At 44.1% G+C, this 25,635-nt stretch overlaps 1 protein-coding gene across 3 annotated transcripts in view; it reads left to right on the forward strand.

The window, feature by feature from the left end:
* The first annotated feature begins 4,468 nt into the window (after window positions 1-4,468).
* Window positions 4,469-25,635, forward strand: part of Pld1 (phospholipase D1) — a 194,759-nt gene continuing 173,592 nt past the window's right edge. For all 3 annotated transcript variants that reach the window (XM_055625940.1, XM_055625944.1, XM_055625943.1), the window contains exons 1-2: window positions 4,469-4,533; window positions 15,881-16,030. The gene's annotated coding sequence lies outside the window, so the exon portion shown is untranslated. The remainder of the gene's footprint in view (window positions 4,534-15,880; window positions 16,031-25,635) is intronic.

Here is a 25,635-nt window from a genome sequence, read left to right on the forward strand (position 1 = left end):
TCTTGTCCTGGAACACACTATGTAGACCAGGCTGGTCTTGAGTTCAAGAGATACTCCTTCCTCTACCTCCTGACTTCTGGGATCCAAGGTGTGTGATACCACATTGTGCTCAGTGATGAACTTCTCAACAGAATCTGGACCCTCTGAGTCTCTGCGTATCAAACACCTCTGTTTATAATTCAAAGGCAAGTCCAATTCCAAATGAGAGCTCTGGGATACACTGTCATTCTCTGTTCTAAGGTGGTATGGGCTTGTGATGTGAATAAAAATGGACCCCCATAGACTCATGGGAGTGGAGCATTATTTGAAAAGATTAGGACTTGTAACTTTGTTGGAATAGATTAGCCTTGTTAGAGAAAGTATGTCACTGGGGGGTAGGCTTTAAGCTTTCAGAAGCTCAAGCCAGACCCAGTGGCTCTGTCTTCCTGCTGTCTTTGGATCTAGATGTAGAACTCATGGTTCCTTCTCCAGCACCATGTCTGCCTGCAAACCACCATGCTTGGACTAAACCTCTGTATTAGACGCCAGCCTCAATTAAATGTTTTCCTTGATAAGAGCTGCCATGTGGTCATGATGTCTCTTCACATCAATAAAACCTTAACTATGATAGAAATTGGTACCAGGAGTGGGGTATTGCTGTGAAAGATATGGCTGTGTTTTTGTTTGGAGAAATGTGGATTTTGGCTTAGGAAATCATTTGAGTGCTTTAAGAGGGGTTCAACTGGCCATACTAGTAGAAACATGTAAGACAGTGGTCCTGAGGGTGAATTGAACTATGTGGGTTGGAATCAAGAGGTTTCAGAGGAGAAAAATATTAATATGTGGCCTAGGCTTTCTTCCTTTGTCCAAAAATCTGCCTGCAGCTAAATTAAAGAGTTATGGATTAGTGGTTTTGGCAGAGCCTAGTTAGGCAGAGAGCCTAGTATTAACTGTGTTGTCATTAGTAGCCACACTTATGCAGACCTATAATGAAAAGGAGCAAGCTGAGCAAGAAAAAAAATACAAAATGTATAGTTTGAGAAGAAAAGGGACACCAGGAGGTATAAACAGATTAAAGAAAAGCCTGAGGCTAGTGGAATAAAGGGAGTTTATTATATTTATTTATTTATAAAGGGTCTTACTCTGAGCTGGGTCTTACCCAGCTAAGTTCACAGCTTGTGAAAAGGAATAAAAGAAAGGCTTAGCACCAGGTGTGGGACTGCACACCTTTAATCCCAATACTCAGGAGGCAGAGGCAGGTGGATCCCAGAGTTTAAGACCAGCCTGGTCTGCAGAGTGAGTTCAAGGACAGCCTAACTTAGGCAACGAAGGGGTGGATTTTGAGGTGTCAGGGACTCAAGCCAGGCCCAGTGTCTCTCTCGCTTCTTGCTGCCTTTGGGTCTGGATATAGACCTCTCAGCTACAGCACCAGGGCTGCTATGCCATGCTTCCTACCATGAGGACAATGGACTGAACCTCTGAACTGTAAGCCAGCCCCAGTTTAATGTTTTTCTTCATAAGAGTTGCAATGGTCATGGTGTCTTTTCACAGCAATAAAACTCTCCCTAAGACAGGCCTCATTGCCTAAAACAGACTCTACACTTCCCATTCTCTATCCGTATCTATTTAGTGCAGACAGTGTCATCCTTGAATATACTGTAAGTAAATCATTCAGTCAAATTTATATCATTGGGGGCTGGAAAGATGGCTCAGACATTAAAAGCACTGGCTGGTCTTCCAAAGGTCCTGAGTTCGATTCCCAGCAACCACATGGTAGCTCACAGCCACCTATAAGGAGATCTGGTACATAATGAGATCTTGTGTATACATAATAAATAAATAAATCTTTAAAAAATTTATGTTATCAAACAATTATATTATCAAACAATTCTATATGCTGTGAGTTGAGATGTAGGCTCGATTTGTAAATAAGTCTTTTGGTACATTTAAAAGTTTTATTTTTCATTAAAATTGACCCTAGGGACTTCAAAACTTTGTATTTTTTTGCAGAATACCAATGCAAACATTATAGAGTAAAGATATATTACTCTATATACTTTTACACTTAGAAGGAAAGATGAAAATTTAAAAATATTTAGAAAAACTTGTGTGATTAAAAAAAATCTCAAGTTTGAGATAAATTTATACATTAGTTACTTCTCTTGTTGCTATCACTGGCCAAGAAGCAGCTGAAAAGAGGAGGAGTTCATTCGGGCTCATGGTGTGAGGTCATCATGGCTTGGAAGACATGGGGCAGCCGGTCACAGCACCCCTGATGTCAGGAAGCAGAGCAAGATGCAGACTGTCCACATCGCTTTGTGTATCAGGACCCCAGTGCATAAAATACTGCCACCCACACTTCCAGCAGGGAGACCTTCCCGGAAATGTCCTCACACATACCCCAAAGGTGTTCTTCCATGGTGATTCTAAATCTAACCCCATTGACAATGAAGATTAAACGTCACAATGTATGAGACAGAATTTCTTAATGCTTTCTTTCTTTCTTTTCTGGACAATGTAGGCTAGGCTGGCTCCTCTTGAGTGCTGGTGTTATAGGCTTTTCTTAGGTTGTGTTTTCCTTTTCTTTCTTTTATTTTTTTAATTTTCTTGACACCCCTGAAAAGAAATAACCATCACAAAATCTCTGAGGAAAGTCATAGTGACCTGTGGAATTCTAGTATGTCTAAAATTTATGTTAGCTACCATCACTACCGTCACTTCCCTCGGGGCGACATTTGCTATTTTTTTTTCCACTTCTCTACCTCAGGGGGCAGAATTCTGGTCATTGTACAGTCTCTGTTTTATTTATAGTTACAGTTAACAGAAAGACCTATTGTTATCTGTTAATGCCAAATGTTTCAATGATTTCTTTTAAGAACTCGGGATGTAATTTTACAGCCTGGTGCTTCTCAACCAATCACCTCACGTTATCTAAAGACAAGCTTGTAAGAGCACAGTCTCTCATAGGCATATGCTTATCAAATCATCTGAAACTAATAAACCCGAGAAAGGGAGGAAGGAGGCTTATGCAGCCTTTCAGTTACATGCTTGTCGTAATCTTGCCAAACCCCTCTTAGGCAATACCCTGTTTCCTCAGAGGGCCGAGCACATAATTGCAAAAATCTGTCAGAATCATAGGATTCAAAAGACATCAATAATTTCTGTCAACAAGGGAAGAGTGACGGCTGCAGGACTGTCTACGATCTTTAGGAAAGATGTGCTCAAAAGAGAAGAATGCAGCTGGGGAGGGCTGGGCAGTTGCAGGTTACAGGAAAACTGAGCCCCACACTGTAATTTCACCTCTTCCTCTGTCTGGACTGAAATATTATATTTTTCATTTCGTGCACTGCCATGGGCATAGTAAGACATTATGTAACCGGCTCTGTCTACTGTATAATAGTCAGTAAACACTTTCAGAAGGCCGATGGCATTAGCAGTCTGACGTCCAGGCACTGTTGCATCTTTGGGCTTTGGCTGGAAGCGGTGTTGTGCAACCGATTTGGAACTGACTTGTATTCAGAATTTTGTTCCAAAAGAGTTGCTATTCAAACCACATGGCCCCTGGTTTTCTCTCAATGACGACTACCTTAAGTGGACTAAAATGACAAAATTGCTTTTTGTACAGTTCCATGGGTGTCATGGGAATTTCTCATGTTTTCCTTCCATTTTGTTTTTCGTTTTCCTTCTAACATTTCTGGATCAAACCCAGGACTGATGGCAAGTGGGAGGGAGAAGTAGGAATGTGGGGTGCGAGGGAGGTGTGTGACTGGGACAGGAGGATTATATAGTTTGAGCTCCATCTGGTCTTCAGAGCCAAACATGTATATAGCAGAGAGCTAGCTAAAACAAACAAAAACACCCAACCCAACCCAACCAAGCAAACGCCACACACACACACACACACACACACACACACACACACACACACACACTACAGTACCTGCGGGGATAGGGTGGGGGTGGGAAGACAGAGAAGCAGAGAGAGGGGACTGTCTTCTGCAATCTTAGTTGGGCTGACGGGGCCTATTACTCCCTATTTCTAGCCTCAGTTTCCTTACTTATAAACAGGCAATAACACACTCCCCAGGGATTTGCAAGAAGGCCACAGTTGACCTCCACAAAGCCCCTAGTCCACCGGGTAACTTCAGCCCAGGAATACTTCCCCAGCTGGCTAGCTGTTGGCTTGCAACGCGCGGGCGCCAGTCTCGGCGACCAGATGTCACAGACAAGGACCGCGCTCAGAGATTAGGGAAGTGAACTTGGTTAAGAACAACGCCAGCACGCGCCCGGCGGATAACCGCGGCTGAGTTAGGAAACTTGGAGAGAAGAAAGTGTAAGAGCCCAGGCATGAAGGAAGGCCAGCGGCAGAGGTTCGGTCACCCCGGCTGGCCGGCGCCGCCCCGCCCCACCCTGCAGTCCGGCTGGCCAGTTCCGGCCGGCGAGTCCTAGCGCCCGCCCGCCTCCCGCGGACCCAGCTGCGCCAGCTGCGCGGGGACCCCCTGAAGCCGCCGCCGCCGCAGCCGCAGAGACAGTGCCAGAGCCGCAGGCCCGCAGGTAGGAGCCGCCGGGGCCAGGCTTGCGGGGCTTCCGAGCCCGCAGGGCGTTCACGGCCCTCCAGCTTCGTCCCGCCTCTCTTGCCCCCCTTGGAGCGGATCTCTGCAGCCGCGTCCCCGGAGTTCCCTTGGGGACCTTGGAGTCCCTCCCCTAGACTTAATTCCTACAAAGTCTGCGCCAGCCAGGGCGGCGCACTCTGTGGCCGCCAGCGAAGACCGCTGTCCTGAGCGCAGAGCCAGGTCAGCTGCTGGTGCCCTAGCCCCTCTCCATCCTCAAGTTCCTGCACATCCTGGGCGTCCTCTGCAGGATGCACCCCACCCCACCTCCTCCGGTCCCGGGTGCAGTGGATCTGTACGCTCCCGCTAGCTCCTCTGGTGCTCCCTGAGCTCATAAGCGCTGTGGGCTGACCGGGATGGTGATGGCACCAACATCCCGGACCAACCAGGAAGTGCTGGATTCCAGCGGCTTGAGTCCAGCTGAAGCACAATTCCGGGCACTTAGCCACACAGCTGCTGCCTCGGGGCCAAAGATGTGCAGAAGTGGAGGAAGGACGAGGGTAGCAACTAAGAACAGGGCCTGTGTTAGAGACTTGTTATTTTAGCTTCGACCCGAGATGTTTGGGACTGAGTTTTCGGGTCAAGGAGTGAGGTCCTCCAAGCCCGGGGACTGTTTGTTTGAAACAAGGTCTTCTGTTGCCCAGGCTGCAATCAAATAAATCCTCTGACTCTTAGTCCTCCTGCCTCCAACAATCAGGTACAGATCTGGACTTCTTAGGATTTTGCCAGCCCTCCCCCATTACCCTAGGGCTACCTGCCACGCCTAGTTTGCCTCCCCCTCCTCCAGGCCCACCAATTTCAGGTTGGCCAACTCCTAATGACCTTCCTAGGGCCTCTGGAGACTAGCTACCCAGGAATTTCGAGAGTTGTGTTAGTGGTGCTATCAAGGCTGCCAAAAGAGTACAGGGAATCTAGTTTGGACTGCCTATTTATACAAGGATTTCTTTCCATTGTAAATGCTTTGTAACCCACAAGTGAAATTTATTCTCAGCCGTTTAACATGAATTTGTAAGCAGCCTTTAAAGGACCTGTGGGGACCTTTTAAATTGTTATGTGAGCTAGTATCTGAGTTTTTATGAGCCAGTACAATTAGCTTTCCAAATAAAGAGCATGAGCGGTGAAGGTTTTGAGGAGATGGCGTCCTGGCCGGTTTGTTTCTGGCATCACGTTGTTGGCACACGCTGGTGGTCAGTTCTCTACAGGCTCATTTCGTTGTATTTACTGATGACCTGATGAGTAGTATCTAGTGAGGGGTAATCCTGCTCATCAGAACCTTACTTGGTATGTATTTATGTGTGGTCCTGTGTATGGTCTTAGTGTGTATTATAAATGGTCCTATGTAGCCCTAAATAATAAAAACATTGCAGTAGCAAAATTCACCAACCTTTAGCATATTTTAAAGATTTATTTTATTTTTAACTATGTGAGTAGGTTTGTTTGTGCGTGGGCATGTGCATATGAGTCCTGGTACCTAAGAAGGCCAGAAGCAGCTGTTGGCTAAACTGGGTTCTATGAACTGAACTCAGATCCTGTGGAGTTCATAGGACCTTAACTCTTAATGCTGAGCCATCATTTCAGCCCACTTCTAAAGGTTTGGAGTTTTTTTGTTTTTTTGTTTTTTTTTTTTTTAAGTTTTAAGCTTTATTTTTATTTTATCAAAACAAACACGTGACTTTGCCATCCTAACCACTTAAAATATATATGTTTGGTTGTACTCAATACAGTTCTGTCTTTGTGCTATCATTTTCCCGCTCCATTCCCAAAGTGCTTCTCAGCTTCCTTATGGGGCCTAATAACACTAATAATAAAGATTCCATTGTAAGCTTCAGTTTTCTCACTGACTAAAGTTGGATTCTTTTTTTCATAACTTTAAAGAAATGCTCTCAATTTCTTTTTCTTTTTTTCTTTCTTCCTTTCTTCCTTTCTCTTTGCAATAGGGTTTCTTTGATGATGCTGAAACTCACTGTGTAGGTGAAGATGTCTATGGATTCTGTTCTTTCTGCCTTTGCCCCTACCTCCCAAATGCTGGGGTTATAGGCCTGCATTCTCATTCCTAGCTCAAGAAATTGGCTTTTCTTTTTATGAAGCTCAGGCTGGCCTCTCTTGAGCTTGCTAGGTTGCAGAAGGTGACTTGTGCTTCTGAACCTCCTGCCTCCCTGAGTGCTGGGACCACAGGCATGCACCACCATACTTGGTTTCGTGTGGTGCATGCTAGGTGAGCACTCTACCAACTGAGCTACATTGTCAGCAGGAAATGCACACTTTTAAAAGGCTTAGCCAGATAGCTGGCGCTTGGTACATCTTACCTCTGTGGCTTGAGGAAGATGATTTGAGGGTCCGTTGGTAAGCTAATTTAGATTTGTGGTGGAAGCGCTTTGTGAAGTTAGCTATCTAGAGGTAGGAATGGGGAAGAGAGTCTCTCCTACTATTTCCTCCTCTGGATACGTAACAACAACAAAATGATCTTAATAATCTTCCTGTTAGCAGTACTGTAGTACCAATCCACACCAGGTAATGATATGCTTTTAATACCCAAAGACCTTTCTGATCCAGCAAGTTCCTGGGTTTAGCAATTTCCTGTCCCCTCCAGCCATGTGCTAAAGATAAGTAGACCCAGCATATGGGTCTTTAAACCTGTAGTTAGACTGAGTCACTGTGTAGGGGGAAAGCTGTCCTATGGAGGCCAGGTTTTATGTTTATAGTCTTTTAACTCCCCATAGCACAAATAAAATATATTTGCTAGGGTGTGGTTAAAAGATATTTCAGGGTTCAGATGAGAAGCATAACCTCAGCTTCCAGTACGCCTGCGACATTTTTGATCAATAAGGGAATCATACAGATTGCATCGTGTGGTTCACTGGGAATGCCTTATGATGTGCGCTTTCCCTGAGCTCACATTGCACTGTCAAATCTGGATCCCAGATGGTTTGATGGTGGGTTATTTAACAACAGCCTATTTTATGTAACTGTTCCATAGCATCACAGTTTTCTTTTCTGTTGGGAAATGTTATCAAATTTTAGATTTATTGAATGAGCATTATAATGACAAAATAAGATATATTGTTTATTTAATCAACATTTGCTGATGTCTACTTGGCTTTGGACACAATCCAAAGCATTCTACAGATGTAAAAATCTTCCTTTATATAGAGAAGGCTATTAGAGGCACCTGAGGTCATAGTTTAGCATGAGGCAGACCTGGACCCCTAGCCCAGGCAGCCTGTCCCTAAAGCTTTTGTATTGCTGTCTCTCTAAGAAATTAGTACTGGATTCTATCTCCCTGAGAAGCCACATTTCTAGATATTTGTTCTTGTCCTTAGGCATAAATAACATGCCACAATTATAAGCATCATGCAGTGCACACAATCAGTTCAACACGTTTTTTTGTTTGTTTGTTTTTGTTTTTTTGGAGAGGGAGGTGAAGTGGATTGGGTCATGGTGCTGGGGAGGTTGTGTCTATCGCTGAGCTGGGATCCTCTGACTCTTGGCTTTGAGGAGTTATCCATCTATCTAATGTTATCTATCTATCCATCCGTCTGTCTGTCTGTCTATCTATCTATCTATCTATCTATCTATCTATCTATCTATCTATCTGCCATCTATCGACACACACACAAAACAAAACATTTTATTTTTGCAGATTGGATCTCATGTAGGCCAGGCTGGCCTTGAACTTGCTATGTAGTTATGTAGTCAAGGATGAGTTTTGAGCTGCCTATCTCCACCTCCCAAGTGCTAGGATTACAAGCCTTTGTTACCATGCGACAGTTTTATGCAGTGTTGAGAACTGGACTTTAGGCTTCAAGCATGCTATGAAGGCATTCTGCCCACTGAGCTACACCCCTACCGCACTCTGATATTTTAATAACTGCTACGTCTACACTGGGGCCAATTTGCTAAATAAGAGGCCAGAGTAAACTCTGGCACTGATTCGAGGCCATAGAGGTCCCGCCCCAGATTTCCAGTCTTCGTCACCAGATAGTGACACTGGGCTCTCTTCTGGTTGAAGGGAACATCTTATTTTATGACCCAAGACTTGCCTCTGCTTGAGGAGAACATCTTATTTTGTATGTAATCATTTTTGAGTATTTGGGATCTGGGGTTGGAAACCTTTTGAAAGCCTCTGACGCACAGAGGAAAATCAGCCAAGAGCAGCAGGGAATAAAAATAGCCCGCCTTAGTACTTCAGAGGTGAGCAAGAGTTAGTTCTGGTGCAAAAACTTAAACACTGTATATTAAAAACAGAAAATGTTTTTATTAACCAGTGATTATTTTCTAAGAAGGTGTTTGCAGACAGCCCCTTTAGGAAAGGGAGACGGAGGAGCAGCATAGGAAAGAGAAAAGAGCTAAGGGTGCACCAGGTGGAGGCAGTCTAAGAGAACTTTTTTCAGGTCTCAGTAAAAAGCCTGGAGACTCCCAGGAAGGGCCTGGCTCGGGGAAGATCAAAGGTGTTGGCTTTCTTCAAGTGATTGTAATGCTTAAACTGTTGCTCATTATCCTAGTTTGTTTTCTAGCGCTGTGATAAACACCTTGGGCAGGAAAGGGCTTATTTCCACTGACGCTTTATGGTCAGTCCGCCCCCAAGGACCATCACCACAGGGTCGAAACAGACAGAGGCCGCTCTTCCTGCTTTCTTATATAACCCAGAATCACCTGCCTCAGGGTAGTCCTGCCCACAGTGGACTGGGCCCCCCCCCCCCCCCTCACCTCCATCATTAATTAAGAAGATGCCCACAGGCCAATCTGATAGAGGCATTTTCTTAATTGAGGTCCGATCTTTCCAGTTGACTCCAGCCTGTGCCAAGTTGACAACAGCAAAAACCTAACCAGTGTGCTAATCAAAAACAAACAAACAAACAAACAAACAAACAAAACCCCACAACACCTGGGGGCCAAAAGCCACAGTGGACTGTCTTCAGATATCTCCTCTGGCTTATGCTGTCATCATCAAGTAGGGTTTGTGGGTCCTGAGGTGGTGTTGGAGTCTCTCCATCTGCAGCAGCTGTGCTTGCTGTCTGTACTCTGGGAGAAGGCATGGTCTTGCAGCCCACAGATGGCATTTTGGTGTATACAGAAGTTTACACCCCATAGGAGCTGAGCTGCTTTGTTCTAGTTTTGTTGTAATTGTTTTGTTTTTGAGGCAGGGTATCAGATAACACTGGCTCACCTTGAACTCTCTCTGTAGCTGAGGCTGACCTTGAGTTTATGATCCTCCTGCCTCCACCTCCCAAGGGCTGAGAGTATAGGCACAAACCTTTATACCTGGTTTATATACCGTGTGTGTGTGTGTGTGTGTGTGTGTGTGTGTGTGTGTGTGTTTACTCTCATCATTATCTCCATTTTTATAATAAGACTGTGTAGGGTTAGGTAAGGATACAGGATTTGGGAACAAAGTAAGAATTTTTTTGATCCTAAAATTACAGGGTAGTCAAAAATATTAAAAGAAGAAGAAGAAGAAGAAGAAGAAGAAGAAGAAGAAGAAGAAGAAGAAGAAGAAGAAGAAGAAGGGAGGGATGTGTTGGAAATCCAGCAAGATACTATTATCCTGAGCAGGAAAAACTGCCTATTAAAGCATTGATGATGTTATAATTTTGCTTATTAATGTGCGTATGTGTGTTCTTGCACACGTACATGTGCAGGTCAGACAGCTTTGGGGACTTAGTTCTTTCCTTTGGGCTGGAAAAATGGTCAGTGGATAAAAAGCACTTGTCACAGAAGCTTGGGGCTGTGAGTTCAAGCCACTGACCATCTTGCTAGCCCAAAGATGGTAAATATGGTAAGATATGCACGTGTAGCCAGTGCTTCACCTCCAAGACCATGTCCTGCCAATGTCCTGGCTGGAAAAGCTGGCAATGGACCAGGGACTGTGCAGGCCGCATCTGGGTGACTTGTTAGTCATCACTGGGCCCAGTGCCTTGATAGAAAAGGCAATGACTACAGGCCTCAGATAGCTGGTGGGCATAGATTTAGGTGTTGAGGGCTTTTTTTTTTCTCTCAAATTCAGTTCACATAGGCCTCATTTTCCCCACCTGTATAGTGGAGATAAAATAGTAGATATTCACAAAATTCTCAGGAAGTGTAGGATACAATGTCTAGAGGATGGAACATAGAAATGGCACCATAAACTCTCCTGTTTTATACACTCTTATCTCTATCCCCTAAATCTGGCAGGAAAAACAAAACAAAACAAAAATCAAAGAAAGTGGAGCTGGTGCTAAAATGGACAGTGGAACTCAGCAGAAATTAGCTGTGTTCAGGGGAGTTCTTGGGTGAGAGTGGGTTTCCATGGTGGGAGTCAGGGAGAGATTTTGGCAGCAGAGCTGGCCACATTGAAGACATGGAACCATGAACTTTTGATAATTGCTATTTTAGAGTAGGTGTCTTGATATTGGCCTGACATTTTTTTTCTGTCTTTTTTAAGACAGACTCTCACAATGTCGCCCAGACTGTCCTTGAATATGTGAGTATCCTCTTACTTTTGTCTCGAGAGTGCTGGGGTTACAGGTGTGTGCCAACAAGCCCCACTTAATTGTTCTTAATCCATGAGGATATTATAGCATTTAAGAAGGACCGTAATTCATTGCTGTAAATAAGCATAATTTATTTCCAGTGTGTGTACATATGGACATGTATTTTTCAAACATTTTAGACTCAAGAACAGTAAGGTATACTGTACAGTCAGAGTACTCTAGCTCATGCTATGTTGAAAAAAAAAACAACCCTCTTCTCATTCTTTATTTCATCTTAAACATGAGAAAAATCCCCTAGGCAATGTTAACATTTTATTCCCTTTAAACATTGTGAAATTGTGTTTGTTGTATGTGGCATTGGGTGTCCTAACCCTCTCTTCCTAACTTCTCTGAGACATAGACTCTCTGAGTCTGAAGCTCACCACTTAGGGTAGGCTTGCTGGCCAACAGGCTTCTAAGATCTGCCTGCTTTTGTCCTCCAGAATTGATTTTACAGGCATGAGTGTCCATTCCTGGGTTGTTTGTTTGTTTGTTTGTTTGTTTGCTTTGATTGTTAATTAACTTGAGTTGTTTGCATGTGTGTGTATATATGTAAGTTTATGATGAGGTGTGTGTGTGTGTGTGTGTGTGTGTGTGTGTGTGTGTGTGTGTGTGTGAGCATAGCTGTGATGGGGAGTGGAAGCTAAATGAGAATGCTGATGTCCTCCTCAATCACTGTCTCCCTGTTCCTTTGAAGCAGGTATCTCCCTGAAACTGAAACCTGCATTTTCTCAGCTAGGGAAAATACAGTGGCTCACCCTGGCAGCTGGAATGTGCAGAATGCAAGCCTTCTCCTTGGATGGAATCTGAGCTCAACTCCTCATGATTGGGCAGTAAATGTTCTTCACCACTGATCCCTCTCTCCAGGCCCCACAGCTGGCTTTTTAAAAAATGGGTGCTAGGGATTTCAATTCAGGTCCTCATGCTTGAACTTTATGTATTGGAGGATGACCATAAGCTTTTGGTCCTCATGCCTCTCCTTCCTGGCTGATGCAGAGCTGTGGATGGCACTCAGGCCTTCACTGGTGTTGGACAAGCTCTCTACTGGCAATATCAGCTTAGAGGTTTATGGAGAACACAGGGCTCATGGATGGAAGTGTCAGCTGTCAAGGACCTGGCCATAACCAACAGCCTTAGATAAGCCTTAGCCTACAGATAAGTGTAGTCTTCATACCTCATCAAGGAAGTTCCTCTTTGCAACAAGACAGAGGCCACCACAGAAAACCACAACCAATCAAAATGCAGGGTTGTGCAGCCCACTCCTAACAGATAAAACAATTCCTGCACCGAAGTCTCAGTGTAGAACAGTGTAGGACATTGTAGAAGATGGACCAGAAAGACTGTAAGACCGGGGAATTTTCTGTGAGATTATGTCTCCTAGAGGTGTCAGAAGCTTCACCCATAAAAATTTAACTGGCATCACTGCCTAGACGTGAATTGAACACTATAGATAGGACAAAGTAGATGGGGAGAGCACACGGGAGCTCAGGCCTACACAAAGAACTTCCGGCAGCCGAGGGGAGCTGGGAGCGGGAGATGTGGCCCTCCTCAGGAGAGAGCACACTGACTGGTTGGTTGCCAGTGCCAGTGGTCAGCCCTGATCATACAAGAGCCATCACACAGACTGAGCACCTTATATTTAGGAATAGCTGTATATAAAGATATTCATTCACAGTATCAATGAATGAGAAAAGAGGTCAAGGATTTGAAAGAGAGCAAGAAGGGATATAGAGGGGGTGGTTTAGAGAGAAATATTGTATTTAAATAAATAATAATAAAAAAAAGAGCCCAGGCCAGTCTTGTTTTCCAGAAATTACAGTAATTGTTCTCTTTGCACCAGAGAAGAATGCCTTTCCCAAATGATTTCTCTTCTGTGAAATCTGATACATGAAACAACACAATGCCAGCTGGGTTTTGTTTTGTGTCATCTTGGGAGAAGGGAGGATGGCAGTACTGGGGATTGAGCCTAGGGCTTCATGAATGGGAGGCAAGCACTCGAAGGCAACAAACTATCTATGAGGGTGCCTGTCCCAAGCCAGAAGGTAGACACGTGTAGTTGGCACAACGGAAGTTATATTTTATTATGCTGAGGGTTATCACACCAATGTCAGCACACCAAGTTCACACTTCAAATTCCAAGGCTGCTCCCCTGTGCAATGACCTTAGCTGAAGGTCAAGTCCGGTGTCTAACAGGCAGACTCTGATTCAAGGGTCCAGTGGGCATCACAGGGTCCTAGGGCTGTGTGTGGCTTGTACTGTGTGTGTCTGGTTTTGTGTGTCAAGTTGACACAAGTTAGAGTCATCAGAGAGGAAGGAACCACAGTTGAGAAGGTATCTTCATTAGACACAGCTGTAAAGCATTTTCTCAGTTAGTGATCAATGTGGGAGGGCCCAGAGCATTGTGGGTGATGCCATCCCTGGTCCCGTGGTCCTGGGTTCTATAAGAAAGCAGGCTGAGCAAGCCATGGGAAGCAAGCCAGTAAGCAGCACCCCTCTGTGGCCTCTGCACCAGCTCTTTCCTTCAGGTTCTATTCCCTCCAATAATGAAAGTGTAAACCAAATAAACCCTTTCTTCCTCAACCTGTTTTTTGATCATGGTGTTTTGTCACAGCCATAGATACCAACTGAGATGCTGGTTATCATGAGTGAGTGCTGTCACTGAGCTCTGGTTATCAGGTGCAGCCTTGGGTGCAGTGGGGATCCTGACTAAACTATTTTTACACGTCTAAAGGCATTTTTTACTATATTCATTACAGCACCTCCTTAACTCCTGCCCCCACCTTTACTCCTGCCATCCCCTGGAAATAGGAATCCAGGAAAGATGCGAGGATATGGCCTTCCCCTAGTTAAATCCAGGCAAGAAGACCAAGGAGCCCACTGCCTTTTGGTTTTCAATGCTTTTGAAAGAACAAATATTATTTATTTACCTTTTAAGATGGCTTTTAGATATGATTTCTTTCTTAAGTCACTAAATCTAAATGAAAACAGAAACCACTCTAATAGTTTGTGCCAGAATAGAATCCATATGTTTAATATAGGCAAGCATTTCGATTTAGGGAATATAAATGGAAATAACCCAAAGGAAATATAAAATGTATAGAAGAACGTATTTATTATAGTGTTCTATAATGATGATTTCTTATTTTTGACACGAGGTCTCATGTAACCCACATGGGCTTTGAACTCACTGTGTAGCTGAGAGTGACTTGAAACTCCTGAGTCTTCTGCTTCCTCCTCCCAGATGCTGAGATTACAGTTTTGTTCCACCACATCCCAATTTACAACAACATTTTTATAACTAGAATCAAGATTTCTGGGGCCAATGAGATGGCTCAGAGATTAAGAACACTGGCCAGTCTTCCAGCCTCCAGGACCACATGGCGGCTCACAACTGTCTATAACTCCAGTTCTAGAGGATCCAGTGCCTTCTTTGGCCTCTGGGGGCACTTTGTGCACATGTGGTGTGTGGAGATCCACGCAGGCTAAACACCACACACATTAAAAAAAAATTTAAATTTCTAAATATACATTAAATAAATTATATTGACAGAAAAGGCTAATATTTCTGAAAACCCATCTTTTATTGGTTGCTTTCTATTTGTTTGAATTTATACGTGTTGTGTTTACGTAGTAGAAACTCTGTAAGTACTACATATGTCTTTCAAGCTGCTTGCCCTGTAGTGATGTCATATGGCTATGTAGCTTGAGACTGGCTATGGTGGAAATATGGGTATCATGGAAACTGGCAAACACTACAGCAGGGCCTCCCTTTTCCCCCTGCAGGTCACCCCTCTGTTCTGTCCTTCCTGTTTTTGTAGAGATAGGATGGTTCTGACCTGTCCCTTCCCTGGGAAGAGTTATTTCCCATCACAGCATTTCTAAGTCTTGCTAAAGAAATCGGCCAGGAACTTTCCAGAATACAGAGGTGCCTCCAAAGTCCCACGGTGCATGTATGAGATTGAGGTTCTTGGGGGTGGGGGGGAGTGGGACTCAAACAACTGCTTTGCAAGTTTTCTTGCAAAGCTCCTGTGCAGCTCCTCCTGAGCTTTCTTCCTGAAAAACGCCTCATGCACCTGTGAGCCTCGCTCAGCGTGCGCTAATGTGGCTGAAGGGTCCTTGACACCCTTGCTTGATAGCGTTGGTTTTGTGTCTAGGTACAAATTCTGGTCGTGTGAAACGAAAGGCTGCTGTTTCGTGTGTTACCCTGTTACTCATGCCAGGCCTCGAGCCTCACGCTTACTTCTTTGGAGCATATATTCCTGTGCCTCGGATGGCGAGTAACTGGGGAGGCAGTTGTGCCAGATTGACATTCCCTTCTGCCTGTGTTGGACAGAAGTTGGTATTGACTTTGGTGCAGCGCAGTTGCCTTCTGCCTGGGTAGTCAGGGGGGTTCTCTTCAGCTTGAATGCTGTGCTGTTCTTTCTAACTGGGGCATCTCTCCCGGAGTTGTCTGCATGATTTTCTTCTTGTCCTCTGGATCAATGACAAAATGGTCAAATGTTATGTCCCTGAACATTGAAGCTGCCTCCTGTCTTACCCATCTGTCCATTGCCTCGCCCTTTTAGCCTTTTGCCTTAGGTTATTTCAATGCCAGCGGTTTCTGCACAAGGACTTGAGCTCCATGAGAGCAGGCGTGCGCCTGCTTCTTAGTAGGTGTTTTCATTAGCTACTTGTTAGATGAACCTGCCTGCATGTTATTAAATGTATTCAATATCGGTCTCAACCCTGAGTTCCCATGCCACTCATCTATTTCTCTTATCTTTCTTATCTCTGCCCTCCCAGATGCTCGGTACTGAGATATGATGGCAATTTGGAACAAGAACCGCTGTCAATAGACAGGAAAGAAAACCTGGAAATGTCTCTGTGACTGTCACCTTTCATTTTCAGAAGACCCCCGAGGACTCGATCTGGTTGCCTATTTTTATCCTGCTGGTGAGTCATCTGTGACGGGATGGATCCAGCAAACTGAAGGCAGCGTGAAGTGAATGCGACAGACTTGGGGATCTTTTTGTGTGTGTGTGTGTGTGTGTTGTAACAGTAGTGTTTGGTTGGGATGCTTTGGACTAGGAGGCCATCACTCACTTTATGAACTACCAGGATGCTAGAAATATGTGTTGGTGGTGTATGGCCTGACTCACCTCAACAAAAGAAATAGGCCAGGGTTGACTAACAGTGAGATAATTTCTGCAGATTTGCTAGCAAGGTTAACAGGTTACAATCAAAGCCTTCATCCTGTATTCATAGGGTCCCTGCTCATGCTGGCATTGGGTCTCTGCCAAGCACAGTGTTTGGTGCCCAGAGTGCTCATTAGGTGCTACTGAGTGTATGCTGTGATTCCAGCAGCCCAGTGCTGACAGTCTAGGACTTGCACATGTGTCTAACCTCTGGCCCTTGGGTCTCATGTGGCTGAGAACAGCTATGCGTTAGGCCCAGCACAAATATATAAAATTACTTGAAACAGGAAAGATTTTTCTAACTTGTTGGTGCAGTTCTCAGTAGTGGAGTTTGTAGATGATGACATCATGCCAGTGCTGTGATGTCAGAAGGATAGACACAGCTGCTTGCAAGCATTTGAACCAGCACTGAATTAGGTAGATGAGTCTTGACAGATCACCTGAAGCAGGCTGCTATTTTGACCTGATAGTAGGGTTCAGCTTTCCTTGAGAGTGATTTTCAAACAATATTATGGTATCAACATTTATTTTTCTCCCAAACTGATGTGTTGAAAATCCCCACCCTCAGCTGGATGCGGTGATGCATGCCTGTAATCCCAGCATCCAGGGAGGCAGCGGCAGGCTGATCTCTGTGGGTCCGGGGCGGGTCCAGGACAGCCTAAGGCTACACAGAGAAACAAACCCCCACACTCAAGGCTGTGGTGAAATGAACTGGCATTTTTGGGAGCTCATTAAATTCTGGTGGCTCTCATGGGTGGGATTATTGCCCATTTCTGGTTACAGTGGGATGGGACCTCATACACACAATAATAATATGTATAGTAATTTTATATACATTGACAACTCTGTTTGCTCTAGCTTTTAGATTTTAGATTTTTTTTTTTCTAAGTTATGGAGGTGGTAGAGAATGTTCCCACAAGGACACTAAGGGGTAGGAACCTTTTGGCTTCTTTGGATACATGGGTGAAGAATTGTGTCAGGCCTGGCTCCTGTTACTAAAGTTCTGTGTAAGCTACATTTGTATCTCATTACTAACTAAAACCCATGCTTTAGTCAGAATTTGTTACTCACTCCCAATTGGCTTTTCCTATGCCCGTATCCTATGCAGGATACACCTCACATTTTGCCACGTAGTATAAATTTCTTTTGCCCTTGTGCGGGCTCTCCTGTCTCTGGCTCTCCTTTTCTGCTAATGACCTTGGCAGTTTGGAAGAGTGCTGGGCTAGGTGTTTTGCTGACTGTCCATCACTGGGGTTTCTTGATTTCTTATAAACAGTCTGGGATTATGGGTTTGGGGAAGGAAACCACAGAGGTGAGCTGGCATTCCATTGACTTCATAACCAGAGACACATGATCAGACTGATTATGAGTGATATTGCCTTGATTGCCTGGCTGGAGAAGTGTTTGTAGCTATTTCTCTTGTGAAGCTGTTTTCTCCACTCTGCCAGCTCTGTGCACAGCTTGTGAAAGCAGTCACATTTGGTCAAGGAGTGACCAAAGAAGTCACTAGACACTTCTTAGTAGGGTGAGTAGCTACTGGAGTTTGGGGTTTTCTTTTCTTTTTTTTTTTTTTTTTTTGTATAAAAGATTTGTCTCTTGAACTCATTTACTTATTTAATTTTTTCACCTTTTATATGGTATGAACTAATGCTATTTATCTTATGCTTGGGTTATTATCCAGGACTATCTTATTTAGTTATAGTTTGCTTTCGAACAACTTTATTCTGCTGTGTGTGTGTGTGGGGGGGGTGAAATTCAGGGAGGCAAACTTTCTTCCAGTAAGCTACATCACCAGTCTCTGTTAAACTGTTAAGTTATTTCTTATTATGGTGACTTCTTAGGATCCAGGAGTCAAGGAGTCTGTGAGTCTTCTGTAAACAAAATGATCATGTGTTTAGTGAGTAGGAATGACTAGGAGTGATTCTTTTTGTCATTATCAGTATTATTAATTACTAAAAGGTCTTGTGTGACTCAGGATAACCTTGGACTTGTTATGTTAGTAATGATGATCTTCGATTTCTCATCTTTCTGCCTTTACCCACTCAGTGCTAGCATTACAGGGGTATATCGTCATACCTGGTTCATGTGGTGGGGCCTGAACCCAAAGCTTTGTGTTTGTGTACTCCAGGCAGGCACTCTACTAACTGAACTATATCCTGTCTTCTGGGAGTAAAATATGTTATGTTATTTCTTTGTCATAGTTCATAAACCAAGTTGGTCTAGGAGGAGGCCAGAAGTTGTATTTAACTGTCTGAATTTCATCTGGTCTGTGGTCTCTGTGGCTACAACCCTCAGAGCTGCTAGGGAGCAAAGGTGTCATCAACAATTCAGTAAGATCTCAAGCTGACTGGGGTCTTCAGGCTCAGAACTGCCCCTCCGGCTCCTCAGCTACTCTTCTTCCCCTCTTGGCGAAAGCCTGGAATTGTTTCCCCAGACAGAGGCTGATGGCAAAATATCAGCCCATTGTTTAATGTCGTGGGCCTGGGTTGAGAGTTACTCTACTAGAAGATGTTTAAGTGACTGTGTTTCCTGGGCACTGGATTAATCTTCATGTCTGTATGGTCCTGCGTAGCATTTGGATCTGTTTCTTTTGTTTCAGTCCAGCTCCATTTCCTACCGTTCTGATTGTATCACAGGGCCAGTGTTGCTTAGGTTTACCTCGATCCGGTGACATGAGAGTGTCTTCCTCAGCTTTACAATCTCTTCCAAGAATGAGTGATGTTTATATTTATCTGTTGTTTTACAAATGAGTCATGGAAACTGACGGCCTCATGACACATTTGAGGAAGGACAGCGATTAAGAAGTAATAAGCTTCTCAAATATTCTAACAATGGGAGGAAGAAAACGTTTAGCCAACTTCAATCCACTTTACGTAGGAGACCCAAAATAAATGAGGTTAAAGACCTTACTCATGACAGTGTGTGGCAACCCCTTGCCCTTTAGTAAGGCAGCTTGCATAGACAACTTGCCTTTCTTGCTGGTATGACGAAGCAATTTAAGGAAGGAAGGGTACAGGCTGTCATGGAGGGGAAGACACTGTGGCAGGACCTTGAGGCAACTGGTCCTATCGCTGCCAGTCAGGAAGTGGAGAATGAGAAATGTTAGTGCTCAGCTCCTCTTCTCCTTTTTTATGCAGCTTGGGACTCCAGTGCCACCCACATTAGAGCGGCTTCATGATCCCCATGGATTAACCCATCCTAGAAGACAGGCCTTTCTGTTACCTGACTCTAGATCCTGTTGAGGTAACCATCAACAGTAACCATCACTTTAGCCAAAAGCTGGTTGAACATTCACATTCAGATGAAAGACCTCTGATTGTGGAGATGGCTCAGCAGGTGAAGGCACCTGCCACCAAGACCAATGACCTCCCTTTGATCTCCAGAACCTGCTGTGGCAGGTTCCCACATAATAACTAGATAAATAAATAAATGCATTTTAAGACATTTTAAAAAAGATATGCATATAGTATGTACTTTATTTTAAAAAATTATATGAATAGGTGTTTTGCCTGCATGTACATCTGTGTACCATGTGCCTACCTTGTGCCTTTGGAGGCCAGAAGACAGATTAGATCCCTTGGGAATGTAACTACAGACAGTTGTGAGCCTGTCTGTGGGTAGTGGAAACTGAACTTGGGTCCTTTGGAGAGCAGCAAGTGCTCTTAGCTGTTGAGTCATCTCTCTGGCCTCTGGATTTAATTTCTGAGTCACGCAAGTTGGTGAATTTCTGTAAGACCAGCACTCAGGAGGTGGAGGCTGGAGTATTAAGAGTTCGAGGCCAGCCTCAGTGACTACTTTGAAGCATAATATCTTACCTCAAGAAAACAGAAACAGGGCCAGTAAAATGGCTCAGTGGGTAAAGGTGCTTGCTTGCTTCTCACAAACCTGGTGGTTGAGTTCAGTCCCCAGATATGACTGTGGTAGGACATAACCAATTCTCAGGGGGGGAGGAGGGGTTGTGTTCTGACCCCTGTTCTTTCTCACACATACATGACATGGTTTGTGAATTCTCTCTCTCTCTCTCTCTACTCCCTCCACCCCTGCCAACACACAACAACAACAATAACAATGAAAATAATAATAATAATAATAATAATATTTATAAACAAAGGACAGCCTTCTGAGTTTGTCTCTGAAATCCCTCTGGGAACATAATTTACTTTAATTTTTTTTATAGTGGATGCTTAGACAAGTGCAGATCATGAATATTCAGTGGCTGATTATTCTTCAGTTCTCATGAAGTGTCTGCGTTCAGACAAGAAGGGCATCTCTCAAGCCTACTGGCCAGATTAGTTAGTTCATCCTTTGGAAGTCACTAGTCAAGAGTGACCTGCCTTAGTTTTTGCACGAGCTGTACACCACCTGTCTCAGTATTTGTACACTATCTAGTGTACTCTGTGCACATATTCAGTTGGTCCAAACTCAGTGTTAGAAACTGTAGCCAGGAGTGGTGGTGCACACCTTTAATTTTGGCACTCAGGAGGCAGAGGTAGGCAGACCTCTTTGAGTTTGAGGTCAGCCTGGTCTACTTATGGAGTTCCAGGACAGCCAGGGATACACAGTGAGACCCTGTCTAAAACAAACAAACCAAACTGTGGGCATGCAGGAATAACTCTTGTTTGTAGCCAGGATAGTCTGAGTTCTGGCTTTAGATTTGCAACTTAGTGTGACCCCAGATAATCTGCGTGTGGAAATTCATCCAGCACTGTTGTGTGTTTCAGCCTTGCCTCTGAGATGGATGCGCCTTCGTTCTAGAATGTCTGGGCAGAAAAACCTGCATTTTGAACAAGTTCCCAGATGCAGCTTGCTGCTCCTGTGGGTCTGGGGACTGCTGTGTGAGAATCACTGAGACAACAGAACAACACAATAGTAACCACAACCCAGAGAGTAAATTCTGCGAATGAAGTACAGCAGACCTGAGGAAGAGGGCTCGAGGATAAACAAACTTTGCATAGTTAGCAGCTCTGATGGAAGAGAGAGGTCAAACAGGCCTCAAAGGCGGTGGGCATTTAGGGGCTGAATGTCCCCTTTCCCAAAGGAAGAGTGAAGAATGACAGTGGAAGAGGGAGGGAGTACAACATAGTGGGGCGTGGGTTTGCGTCCATGGAAGGAGCCACTAGGCACAGACAACATTGAGAATGGAGGAACAAAGATTAAAAAAAAAAAAAGTGTGTGTGTGTGTGTGTGTGTGTGTGTGTGTGTGTGTGTGTGCGTGCGCACACACACGCACATGTAACGTGTCCAGGTGCCTATGGAGTCTGTAAGAAGGTGTCAGATCACCTGGAGCTGTAGTTACAGGCTATTGTGAGTTGCTGGACATGGATGCTGGGAACCGAACTCAGGTCCTCTGTAGGAGCAGCAAATGCTGGGCCATCGCTCCAGTCCTGAGAGCTGGAATTTCATTCTAAGGTGTTCTGGGTTTGGGACTTTGAAAAGAAGCATGGTCGTAGCTGTGCTTATGGGTAGCGCTGGCATTATGACAATGATTTGGGAAGAAAGATTTCAGGAGTGCAGTTAAGAATTACAGAGACAGCTCCAGCAAGATGTAGGGTGGGCTGAAGAAGAGCCCAAGGTGACGAGTATGAAGTCCTCTGGTGGAACTGCAGCAAAAGGGGTGGTCATTTCTTTTAGGGGGTGAGGGTGAGGGGAGGGTCAAAAAAGAAGAAAGCTGTAGTCAGAACCCCTTCTCTTTAAAAACAGTTCTACATACTGCTACCAAAGTAATATTTATTTCTGCTGTTATCCCGGGCTCCTTCAGACCCTGTGTTCAATTGTCAGGAATGTTATAAGTAAGATGTTAAATGCAGCAATGGTTTAAATTTTTTTTAATTGGGTTATATTAAACCCCAAGATGATAAAACACGCAGAACTTTCTGCTGCTTTACGATTCTACATCCTATTGACTCCTCTGCTCTTGCGGACACCTTTGCCTCTTTTTCAGTGTGAAGGCACTATGTGCTGTGCTGCTGTATGTCTCCCCACTGTCTCATAAGTTGAACTTGGCCACGATGGGGTGGGGGGCGTCCCCATAGACATTGAAAAACACTGTAAGTCACAGTAGGTTTCTGCTATTAGTCCTAGGGAGGTGACAGGATGTGATGCTTGCAGTTGTCACACTGTGAATAAACACATTGAGGCAGTGTTCTTCTAGCAAAGTGTCTGAGTCATAAGCAAGATGCTTAGTGAACAAGTGGACTTCAAGATGCACCTGGCCTCACGGGTCCACCTTCACACTGAAAAGGAAACATCGGAACCTTCTTTCACCATAGTTTGGCTACAGATAAAAGAGTTTAGCACAACCTTACAAGACCCAGCAGAGTCAGTTATTACACGAACTTGATAATGAAGGCTATTTTATCTTTTATTATTTAGAAATGTTATGCTATTTTTTCTTTTATCTAAGCATTTTTACAGTAGACATATGTATGTAGGTACACGTAAATACCTATGTTTCTTGGAAAGTTAATTATTAGTAATCTACTCTTGATCATATAATTATTTAGAACTCTCTGTGGAAGACTAGGATGTGTCTCAGTTGGTAGAGCATGTACCTCGCATGTCCAAAGCCCTGGATCCTATCTCTAGCATTGTATAAACCAGGGATAGTGGCACGCCCCTGTAACCCTAACATTTGGGAAACAGTGACAATGAGATCAGATGTTTAAGGTACCATTTTGGGCCACATGGTAAGTTCAAGGCCAGCCTAGGTTACATGAGACACTGTCTCAAAACATAAATAAATAAATCACAGTAGGCCCCTATAATCTCCCTTTGTGCACCCCTTCGAATCCTTTCAACTTCACCTTTGATCCCCAACATTGCTAACAGCCAGTTCTGTGGAGAGTCCTGCAGTCACTTATAGTGCTCATAGTGATGTGCCATTGTGGATGTCCCCTCCACACCTACAAGTGGTGCCGCCTTTACGGGAGGACATAGCTGCTCCCTCAGAGAGCTTCCCAGAAAAACCCAGGGTTCCAGCAGCCAGCTGTATGCTGCCAAGGCCATCTCTACAAAACTTCCTTATGTGGGCTGGGCCTCCATCTTTGGCTACTCCCCTTGGTCCTTTTTCCTGTCTTGGTGGTATTCCTTATAAGCCACCACCTGGAATAACTCACTGTCACGGACAGGGACAAGCTCTTCATTGTAGCAGAAGTGGCCTTCTGAACAAGGCCTCTGTCTCCCTCCTGTTTCACTTCCCATCATGGCACATCTGGTTCCCAGGTACACAGAGTCTTGCCATCTTTGACGTTTAGCTCATGCTAGCTCCGCTGCTTGGAATTCTTTTATTATTATTACTACTACTATTATTAATTCATTTTTATTTTATAAGTATTTGGCATGCATGTGTGTGTGTGTGTGTGTGTGTGTGTGTGTGTGTGTGCCACATTCATGCCTGGTGCCTACAGCTGGACAGAAGGCAATGGCTCCCCTGGAACTGGATTACAGGCAGTTGTGAGATGTCTAACACGGGTGCTGAGAACCAGCCTCCAAGAGCAGTACATATCCGTAACAATTGAGCCATCTCTCTAGCGTTCTCTAATTTTTTTACACCTCAGTATCACAAAAGAGAAAATGGAGGCTCAAGGCGGAAAGGCCTGACCCAAGCTTTTCAGCATTGACTTAAGACCGAGCTGAGCCTCATTCTACTTTTTATGAGCATCTGCTCCTGGCTCCTGAAGCATCCACAGATCTCTCAGCTCTGATCCTGAGAGTCTATTGGACTAAATGTTTCCTCCTCCCTTCCAAGAAGAACGACACCCATTTCAACTGTGAATCTTTATTCCCTGAGACGCTTTGTTGTTCTCTGAAGACAGCAACTTTTACTCAACAATTGAATTTGATCCCTGAAGCATTTTGCGTCACATCTCACTGTGGTATATTTGTTGTTTTGTTTATTGATTGATTGATGATCGATTGATTGAGACTCCGTATGTAGTCCTGGAGCTCCCTGTGTAGACCAGGCTGGTATCAAAAGTCACAGAGATCATCCTGCCTTTGTTTCCTGAGTGCTGGAACTAAGGGCATGTTCTACCACACCCAGCTTCGCTGACTGGTTTTTGTGAGTATTTTTGGTTAGTGAAGTGGAGGACAAATTGAGGAAGAGCTATTCCTATTCAGAAGGAGCTTATAAGTGCTGGGGGTTTAATGCAGTGGAAGAGCTGGGTTCAAACCCTGCACTACCACCATTACCATCACCACCAGTATCATAACACAGTGGAAAGCGCAAGCAGTCTATGCATGTGTATATCATACGTGGTGTGACTGGGATGTGAAAACGGAAAGAGATGCACAAAATATCTCCCCTACTTATGTAAAAGATATGCACAGCCCACTTGCTAAGCAATGCGCACATTTACAGTATTCAGAATGACAAAACAAATCAACAGATTATGCAAACGGCACCCTGATGCCTCTAGCTTCCATTTCAACAGCATGAAGAAGTTCTTACAGCCAGGACCGGTGGAGCTGTTTCACATTCAGAAGGCCCAAAGGGACTCCCTTTATCTAATGACACTCCAAATGTCTCCAGCCAGGCGTGCTGGCATGGGCCTATAGTTCTAGCACTTGGGAGGACAGGCAGGAGTATTCGGAGCTCGCGGTCACCTTCATCTGGGTTTTGCTTGTGAAGGAGTGCACATCCCTGAACACCACTTGTTCCTTAAGCATTTTGCTTATGAATCAGACAGTTCCCTAGAAGAACACGCCTTCAGTTGTTTGTTTGTTCACAGTGTGACAATTACAAATGCTACATACCCTCTCAGCATTTTTACCCATCATCTTTGTAGGACTAACAGCAAAAATCAGCTGTGATGTACAGTGTTTTTAATTTCCATGTGATTAAGTTCAACTTATGGGACAGTGGGGGGACACAACAGCACAGTATGCAGCATTTCCACACTGTAATCATACAAACATGTCCCCTAGAGCAGTGGAATTAAACAAGATGGAAAATCATAGAGCAGAAGTCCATTTTGAGTATTTTATTGCCCCTGGGCTTAACCTCAGTTACTTTCATTTAATTTCTCATCATTGCTACATTTAATAAGTGCCTCATAATAGTTCCGATTTTTCCTCCAGAGCCTAGGACACCACAGGAGTGTTGGTTTGGCAAGATTTCTCCTGCAGCAATATGTAGAGATGTTTTGTAGAGGCAGGAAAAGGCTGTGAATGGGAGTTATAAGAGACGAGCATGAGATGGGCTTAAGAAATGTCCCCAGACCCTGGTTGTATGAGGTTAAATGAGGTCAAGGCTAAGAAAGAACAGCAGGGAGATTTAAATCATAAGACTCAAATCCTTTATTTTTATTTTATTTTATTATTTTATTTTATTTTATTTTATTTTATTTTATTTTATTTTATTTT

Source organism: Psammomys obesus, unplaced genomic scaffold (genome assembly GCF_907164565.1).
Source record: "Psammomys obesus unplaced genomic scaffold, mPsaObe1.curated_primary_1811, whole genome shotgun sequence".
Taxonomy (NCBI): domain Eukaryota; kingdom Metazoa; phylum Chordata; class Mammalia; order Rodentia; family Muridae; genus Psammomys; species Psammomys obesus.